Here is a 9,914-nt window from a genome sequence, read left to right as displayed (position 1 = left end):
GTTCTGGACCACTTCTATCTTTTAACTGAACGTTGACATTTCCCCCAGGATATTGCTTCTCTGAGGGGCAGGCTTGAGTGGTGGCAGCCCTTTTTCTCATGTCTGGCATAGTTCTGGACTGGGACACGGATTCTGTACGATCTGTAGGGGGCTGTGACCTGGTGCCCAGCACTGAGTGCCCATAGCCCTTCCTTCTGCCATGTGTCACTCTGCCTCTTCTTGTCCTTGGTATCAGCGCTCCAGGTCGCTGTGTTATGTCCATTCCATCTAGCTGCCTGTTTTGACTTCACATAGTAGACACACAATGGGTTTTTGCTGAATACTTGCCAAAGGCAATGGTTGTCCTACTGCAAGGTGTTTGCAAAGGTACTTTAGACTTTAAATGATGAAGTTGGCCGTCTCAGCTGGTTGAGTTTAGAATACCTCCAAAGTGCCAAATTATCTCCCCTTAAGGCATTCACTGCTTCATTCTCAGGTCTCTTCTGAAACATCTTGTTCTCAGCGAGTGGTCTTCCTGACCACTCTATTTGAAAATTTCCTACACCTTTCTAGAGCTTCTTATTTCTGTTTGATTTTCCTTTTTCTTTTTAGCAGTTATCTGACATATCATATTCTTTCCTTCTTCCTTCCTTTCTTCCTTCTCTCCCTCCTTCCCTCCCTCCATCCTTTCCTTCCTTCCCTTCCCTCCCTCCATTCCTTCTTTCTTTGCTTGCTTCCTTCCCTCCTTCCCTCCCTCCATCCTTTCTTCCTCTCTTCCTTCCTCCTTCCCTCCCTCCATCCCTTCTTTCCTTCCTTCCTTCCTTCTATCTATTTATTGTTAGCCTTGGGCAGCAGCTGTCTCGTCACTGCTCTGTTCCTAGAGTCTACAGCTGTGTCTGACCTGTGGCAGGCACTTAACAAATGTATCTTGAATGGATGGATGAGTAAAAAAAAAACAATAGCTACCTTCTCTTCTTTCTGTCTGCTTCCACCTTTTCTCTGTAACTGACGTTTTCTGTGTTTCTAGCACACTGAGGGCATGAATGCCTTCCCCGGCTCTCTAGTTCCCACATCCTAGCTCCAACCACATTCAGAGGCTGAGTTGCTGTTTCTCAGTTTCAACCCCAAAATTTCCACGTGTGGAGATAAGATTGATGCCACTTACATCAGGAGTGCACCCAGTCCAACAAGTCATGACCAAGCTGCTGGGGACACAAAGAAGCCACTTAAGATGGTTTCCAGGATCTGCTTTTCTGGAAGGGGGAGGAAATTCCAAGAAAATGATAACTGTGCATTGAATGGGCATCAGGGACCAACAAGAGGACTGATGGATACTTTCCAAATCATTTAAAATTTCCTACTTATTTTAAAGGGGTTCACAAAAGGATATTGCATTAGGTAGCTCAGGTGGCCACAACAAAATACTACCGACTGGGTGGCTTAAACAACAGAAGTGTGTTTGCTCACAGGTCTGGAGGCTGGAGGTCCGGGTTCTGGTGAGGGCTCTCTTTCTGGTTTGTAGACAGCTGCCTTCTTGCTCGGCTCAGTAGCAAGAGAGATGGAGAGTCAGAGCAAGCTCTCTGGTGTCTCTTCTAAAAAGGGTGCTAATCCCATCATGAAGATTTACCTCATTGGGAATTACCTGCATCTAATTATCCCCCAAATACCAAATCCAATCACATTGGAGGTTAGGGCTATTCAGTTCCTGGCAGGTGTTTTATTCATCTGTATATCCTCAGCACTCAACCCAGTTCCCGAGAGCAGATCTTCTGTTTGGAATTGACTTTATGCGTTATCTGCTGGTTTTAGGTGTTTTAACATCTTTGCTTTATTGCTGATGATGGGGAAAATGATAAAAATTGGAAACTTTTATCATTTGATAATGATGTAGTGAAAGAGGAAAATAAGTCAGGGCATCTATGGGTAAAAAAATAAGCAGTAACAGTGGGGGGCGGTTAGGATTTGACTTAGGGAAGAGCAAGTCTGTATTAAAATGCACACATTTACTTAGCGAGCTAACATTCCTGATGCACCTCTAAGCAAGGGCTTGACTGGGGGATAATAGGTCACAAGTTGTCTCTGCTGGTTGACAATGTTAATGGACAGGAAACGAGTGATGATTTATAAACCTATGTTGGAGCTGATGTTAACATGTCTCCTGACCACATGGGACGTGCAGAAGGAAGGAGCAGCCCTCAGAGGGGGAAGGGGCTTCCCTCCATCCCCTGTTTTTATCTCACATGTTGTCTTCTGACAATACAGAGACTAATGAGGAAGCCTTTATGGCAGGTTGCAGATAAAATACAGGATGCTCAGCTAAACTTGAATTTCAGATAAAGAAGAATTTTCCAGTATGACTGTCTTTCACATACTGCATGGGGGTAAACACATACTTAGAAATTATTTGTGATTCATCTGAAATCCAAATTTAACTGCGTGTCTTGTATTTTTATTTGCTAATTCTGACAACTCCACTTACAACCCACATCATTTCCTTAGAGGTCGTTAACTAACCTAGAGACAAAAGGTTCCTTTGGTTCATTCTCAGCAACCTGAGGGAAGGATAGGGGCTTAAGACCAAGCACAGGTGGGAAAAATTCTGTTGTTATTAAACACTCTGAGTTGATGTTTGATAGTTTAAGAGGGTGACACCCTTTACGTTTCTGTGTTGGGAATGTATGGACTTTTAAAACATTTTTACTGTAAATTTGGAAGAGGAAAGCTGGTAAATCACAGAATGAACTGGACAGAAGGAAGCAGAGGCACAGTTCAGTCCCCCTCATCTTACAGAAAAGCTACTGAAATGGCAAAGTGGAAATAAAACCTGGGGAGTCAAACCTGAAAAAACCAGGTTACATCACTTAATAATGGGGGGAATGGGAAGGTGACGTATGCTGTCTGAGCTTTAATTTCTATTCCATTTTATTTATTGCTTTTTATTTTAAAATTTTTGATTGGAGTATAGTTGTACAATGTTGTGATAGTTTCTGCTATACAGCAAAGTGAACCAGTTATACATATACATATATCCACTCTTTTTTAGATTCTTTTCCCATATAGGTTATTACAGAGTACTGAGTAGGGTTCCCTGTGCTGTACAGTAAGTCCTTGTTGATTATCTATTTTATATATAGTAGTGTGTGTAGGTCAGTCCCAATCTCCCAATTTATCCCTCCCCCCTTCCCCCCGGTAACCATGTTTGTTTTCTATATCTGACTCTACTTCCGTTTTGTAGATAAGTTCATTTGTATCATTTTTTTTAGATCCCACATATAAGTGATATTATATCACTTATAAGTCTTTGTCTGACTTACTTCACTTAGTATGACAGTCTCTAGGTCCATCCACGTTGCTGCAAATGGCATTATTTCATTCTTTTTATGGCTGACATTCCATTGTCTATATGTACCACATCTTCTTTATCCATTCCTCTGTCAATGGACGTTTAGCTTACTTCCACGTCTTGGCTATCTACTGTAAATAGTGCTGCTATAAACACTGGGGTGCATGCATCTTTTTGTTCCATTCCATTTTTAAAGTGGAAATGGTCGCATTTGCCTTACAGAATCCTAGATTAAATTGAGAGTCCGTAGGAGCCCCAAAGCTGCTGTCACAGGGATCCCACCCGCTGCTTCCCTGCTGTCTCCCAGCAGCTGGGTAGCTGGGAGGCCTGCCTGGGGTCCCACCACCATCACTGCCACACTAGGTTGTCAGAGGTGATGGCCGTCAGCCTCTGTTTATGATCAAAGTAGAGTACAGAGCACTTTGCGGGATTAATGGTAAGCTTTAACCTTGGCCCTAATGCCCAAAATATGCAGGGAAGAGGAAATAAGCAATGCTCATCTGAAAAACAACACCCCGCCCACCAACCACCAGCACCGCCCCCCCCCCAAAAAAAAAGAAAAACGAAAAACTAGTGTCTGTCTGCTGGGGCTGGGAGAGTGTATTTCACTCAGGGAACTCTGCCTGGGTAATCCAGGCACTGTTGTGAAGGAGGAGATCTCCTTTGGCAAGGCTCCCTCAAATCTCCAAAACGTTGATTCTTTCCAACATGAGATATTTGTTTATCCCATCACGTCAGTTATTTCCCCCAAACTGCTTATTGTCACATCCTGTAAAGCAATGGGTCTCAAAATACGGTCCCTAAGCCAGTAGCAGCGGCACTGGAAACTTCTTGTAAATGCAGATTCTCAAAGGCCTGCCCAGGCCTTCTGAATCCGAGGCTCTGGAGCAGGGGCCTGTGTTTTCATAGCTCTCCTGGTGATTGCAATGCTGGCTGAAGCCTGAGGACCCCTGGTTCCAGAGCTTTGACTCCCAGAACCTTCAGGTCTGTCTGCTTCTTGCTGTTTTGAGAGTGATGGGGTCAGATCTGTCTGCATCTTTGCCTGCTCTGTCTAATCACAATTTGAGGACACCCAGTAATTAAGTAACAATATGGGAAGGAGGACTGTCACATCCTTTAAGTGCAGAGTATGGGCCAGGTATTACGGTAGACACCTTATATCCATCCATTATCCCATTTAATGCTCACAGCAACCCCATGTAGTGGACGTTATCCCCCCACTTTATAAATAATGAACCTGAAATTCAGAAATGCCAAGTGATTTGTCTAAGCTCACATAGCTCCAAAGTGGTAGAGCAGAAACTGAAGGCCGGTTTGACTTCCAACCTTATAAAAATATATAACAGAGTTTAGCTTTTCTACTAGGAACTCCGTGAAATCGGAAGGCCCCGAGACTCGCGGTGTTTTGGGAGAAGTGAGCTGAGAAGTTTCTCAAGCTTGTTGGAGGCAAGGGAACCGCAGGCTGGGAGGGGCGGCTGTCAGGGCAGCAGAGGCTGCCAGGGATTCTGCATCCACACTCTAGCTGGGGGAGGAGTAGGGTGCCCAAGCACATATTTCTCACAGCCAAGTTTAAAACAGTTTACATGAAGCAAAGTATTCAATTAGAAATGCTTGAGGGAACCAGGCACGTATCATCTGTGTCCGCAGTGAAAAGAGAAGAAAATATTTAGCCTTTGCAAGCTGTGACCACTCGGGCACTGTGTGATGATGTGGCCTCACGGAAGAGCAAAAGAATACATCGAATACCTTAGAGAGATTAATTTCCCCAGGAAAAAAAAAATAAAACAAAGGGAGATCCTCTGATTACATTTAAATATTTCCTTGCCAATGCTTGGGGGAATTCTAGCCTTCCTCGTTTGCAGAGGAAAGCTTTTGTGCCTGGGAAAAAGGTGATTAGGGCACCGTGCCTGGGAGGATAGAGACAGGGAGGGAGGAAGGGGGTGTTTCCATAGCATCGCAGGTGCAACAGTTTGGAGTGAGTGATGGCCTTACAAATGACCCTGGCACGGAGCAGAGGAAACCCAAGGAGAAGATTAATTGAATTACAGCCACAGTATGTGTGCATTTTAATTCTGCGGTGGAGTCTAAATGGTTTGTGGGGCTAGCTCACCAGCTGGGGTAAGGTCACAGTATTGAGGAAATGGGAGGGGATGTGAATGAACAATTTTCCGGATGGGGAATAAGCTTCAGGTTGTTTGCTCTTGGGTAGAGTGTTTTTGGGGTCTGTAGGGGCTCAGTGTATAATTTCCTTTTTCTAAAGGCAAATTGTTTTTCATGCCAGGATGGGACTGCCACCTGAAGAGTTCACTTTAAGACAATGGAAGGTAAATTGGGATAAGGAGTAAACTATTTGCTTCATAACACAGTTTCTCCTTTCCAAGATAATTGACAATAGGATTTTTTTCCTGCAGGGCACTGAAAATATAATTTAAGTTTTAAGAAAAGTGAATATTCAGATACCTTTGATAGAGCAGCGTACATTGCCCAAAACATTTCCTTGTGGATAGATTTTATGATAAATGCAAATTTTTCTAATATTATCAATACGATTTCGTATTTCCTAGAAATGTTAATCAACTTAGTTAAGTGATGTGAACAAGCTGATGCCAAAATAATTGCCTAACCTCTTAAAAGCATGCATTCGTTTAGGTAATTAAAAGTTTAGGTTATCCAAGTTGCTCAGTCTCTGATTTAGGTATTTATTCAATTACCTATTTAATTCTATTATGTAATATCTTGTGTCCACACATTCATTTGCTTTTTGAATTATGTATTTTAATGTTGTCTTCAAGGTCCCTTTGGATAACTTGGTAGGAAGCAGCCTCAAGTGTCTCAAGGTTTAGCAAACATGGTTCTGGCTCTGAAAATGTATATTCCACTTCTTAATGTAGAGAGAGGTACTATGGGATAAACACAGAAAATAAACATAGTAGGATGGGCAACAACATCATTTTAAGGAATCACAAACTTTTAATTTTTTTTTTTTTTTTTGCAGTACGCGGGCCTCTCACTGTCGTGGCCTCTCCCGTCGTGGAGCACAGGCTCCGGACGCGCAGGCCCAGCGGCCCTGGCCCATGTGCCCAGCCGCTCCGCGGCATGCAGGATCCTCCCGGACCGGGACACGAACCCGCGTCCCCCGCATCGGCAGGTGGACTCCCAACCACTGCGCCACCAGGGAAGCCCTATTTTTAATTTTTTATACAACTTTTAAAGGTTATACTCCATTTACAGTTATTACAAAATATGGGCTCTATTCCCCGTGTTGTACATACGTCCTTGAGCCTGTCTTACACCCATAATTTGTATCTCCCACTCTCCCACCCTTATGCTGTCCCTGCCTCCTCCCCCACTGGTAACCACTAGTTTGTTCTCTGTTATCTGTGAATCTGTTTCCTTTTGTTATATTTACTAGTTTGTTTTATTTTTTAGATTCCACGTATAAATGATCTCATACAGTATTTGTTTTTCTCTGTCTGACTTATTTCATTTAGCATAATACCCTCCAAGTCCATCTATGTTGCCGCAAATGGCAAAATTTCATTCTTTTTTATGACTGAGTAATATTCCATTGTATATATGTACCACATCTTCTTTATCCATTCATCCATCAATGGACACTTAGGTTGCTTCCATATCTTGGCCATTGTAGATAATGCTGCTATGAACATTGGGGTGCATGTATCTTTTCAAATTAGTGTTTTTGTTTTTTGTTTTTTTTGGATATACAACCAGGAGCAGAATCGCTGGGTCATGTAACAGTTCTATTTTTAGTTTTTTTTGAGAAACCTCCATATTGTTTTCCACAGTGGCTGCACCAATTTACATTCCCACAATAATCACAAACTTTCAAAAAGACAGAACTGTACTCAGATCTAGGCTTCATATCTTCCTGAGCCAAATAACCTAGGGTAAGTAAGTTACTTAAATTCTGAGACTCAGTTTCTTTGTCTGTAAAATTGAGCCCATAATAGTGTCTTATGGGGTTGTGATGGGAATGAAATGAGGTCAGGGATGCCCAGCACCAAGAATGCTCTTTGCACATAGTAGGGCTTCAACAAAGGCCAATGCCCTCAACCCTTTCCTTGCTTTAAGACCTGTTTAAGAGAAAATATTGTATATTGGAAAGACTAAGGGCTGTGTCTAATTCTTTTAATTGAAATATAGTTGATTTACAATGTCATGCTAGTTTCAGGGGTACACCAAAGTGATTCAGTAATACAGACATATATATATATATATATATACACATATTTTTTTCAGATTCTTTTCCCTTATGGATTATTACAAAGCATGGAGTATAATTCCCTATGCTATACAGTAGGTCCCTGTTGTTTATCTATTTTATGTATAGTAGTGTGTATCTGTTAATCCCAAACTCCTAATTTGTCCCTCCCCCTCCCCCTTTCCCCTTTAGTAACCATAAGTTTGTTTTCTATGTCTGTAGGCTGGGTCCAGTCTTAACCAACTCATTTTAACCTGCCTGAGACATGGCTCACGTACGTCTACTACATCCTGAATCTGCCTCCTGAGGGCCACACTCGCCCAGAAGTCTGCCCCTTCCCGTTTCTTGCCGACATCCTTCAGGTTGCTGAGCCTTGTAAGGTAACTGGTTGGGTCTCCATCAGTGCCCGCCCCCCTCGTTGTGTGTTTATGTAAACTCATGGAGTGTGTGTTTCACTGTGACCTTCAGGGATCACAGAAAGACATGTATCCGCCCTGCTGTTTAACAGGGCGATTTTGAGAAGGTAATAAAATAAGTGAAAGCCACTTACCAAGTGGAAAGTACTAGACAGACGTTCATTAAACCTTTGAGCCTTTATTCCTACAGCCCTGAATGCTCCGTCCTTCCTTTCAAAAACCTTAAATCACCTTGTGTGCTTGACTTTGTTGAGTCTCACCACATCCCTTTAAAGTAAAGGGCTAATTGCTTGGTTTAATAAACCTCTCTCTTCTGACAGTCTATTAGCTACTTTTCTCCCCTATAAGTTGTGCAGAGTGACAGCAGGATTGGTTTTGAGGTCTTCCAGGGTTTCTCCTTAGACTCTTTTCTAGGGAGTCTAACATCAAAAGTATAAAGGAAAGAGGGATGGCTTTTCATCTCAGTTCTCTCTTTCTCTGGCAGTCAGTAACATCCTTTGATAAGGTTTTTGAGGAAATACAAATTAAATTAATAATGAAAACAGTGGGCTAGAATCTGTCCCCTGAGCAGTTTTTTTTCCTTAGGTTCATCCAGGCCCCCAGAATTCACAAGGAGTGACTGAAACAATGGAATGCTCTAGAAGTGCCAGGTCCATGCACCCCAGACTCACCAGAACTATAGTTCTGGAATCTATATTAGAATCATCCTGCAATTTAGGGCACATTACTTGGGAGAGTCTACATTTCTGTTCTGTGCAGGATTATGTTACGTTTATACTGGTAACCATAGAATTTGCAGTATTGTAACTGTAATAACTCTTCCAACGATTGTATTTCTCATTAGAACCTTATGTGATTTAATTCATCACTATCCTCTACTAGACTTCAAATTCTTTGAGAACAGACTGCACCTGCCTCTTTCACAGCTTCCTCTTCAATGCTTAGCACAACGCCTGGCATAGAGCGGGCGGACGTATCTGTTGAAAAACTGAATGAATACATGATCCCATTAACAGTGTGCCCAGAAATGGGGTGATACCCAGACCAAGGGCGTGTGTTGGATCTACTCATCTTAGAATTCCAAGTTCCACTTCTTGTTCCTCCCAGCATATGTGACACTCAGATGGCGTGCTTATTTCATTGTCAGTTGTGAAATCAGGGGTTGGCGATGTCATCGTGAAAGGAGTGCTATACCGAACGCATCGGATGCTGCTTCCAACACGTAGAAAACATACTACAATACGATAGGTCCTCACTGGGAATTTACCTGCAGCACAATTTAGATGGGCTAGGATCTCCCTAAATATGCAAACTAGTATTTCTTCAGAGAGGATCCTGTGTGGTGTGGGGTGTGTAGGAAGGGTGGTTAAGGGGTGAGAAATGGGAGTCGAGGCAACATGAAGAGAATTCTGGGGAAGAAATCCTTGACTTGCATTGGATGTGGGGTGGGGGGAAGAACCGTAGACTTTGCGACCACAAAAGCCAGGGATCAGGGTTCTCACTGAGTTAACATAATTGACAACATATATTTATATTTTTCTATCTTCAGGAACAATTAACATGTTACAGCTAGTCCTCAGAAAAGATGATTATTTTGAGGAAAAGAGCATGTTTGCATCATAGAAGCAAAAAATGGTAGAGCTGGAAGAAAATTCGAGACTACCTAATTCAGTCTCTTAATTCTACTGTCGATGATATCAGGACTTTCCCAAAGATTTCTATGGGTCTTCTCTTAATGTTACCTCCCACATTATTTAAGGGATGGTGTGGAATGTTTGGTATTATGGTGAGATTGCAAAGTCCGTGGTGACGATTAATGTGTTGAACTGGCCTGGGATGATCCAAGAATTGGGTAAACAGTCATCTTACTGTTTACTTCCCAGAAACAGTAGGTGCCTTATGTGGGTCTTTTCTGTGAGAATGCTTAGGAACTTTTCTCACTCACACTATTTTA

Source organism: Pseudorca crassidens, chromosome 2, assembly GCF_039906515.1.
Source record: "Pseudorca crassidens isolate mPseCra1 chromosome 2, mPseCra1.hap1, whole genome shotgun sequence".
Lineage (NCBI taxonomy): Eukaryota > Metazoa > Chordata > Mammalia > Artiodactyla > Delphinidae > Pseudorca > Pseudorca crassidens.
This window is presented reverse-complemented; position numbering follows the sequence as displayed.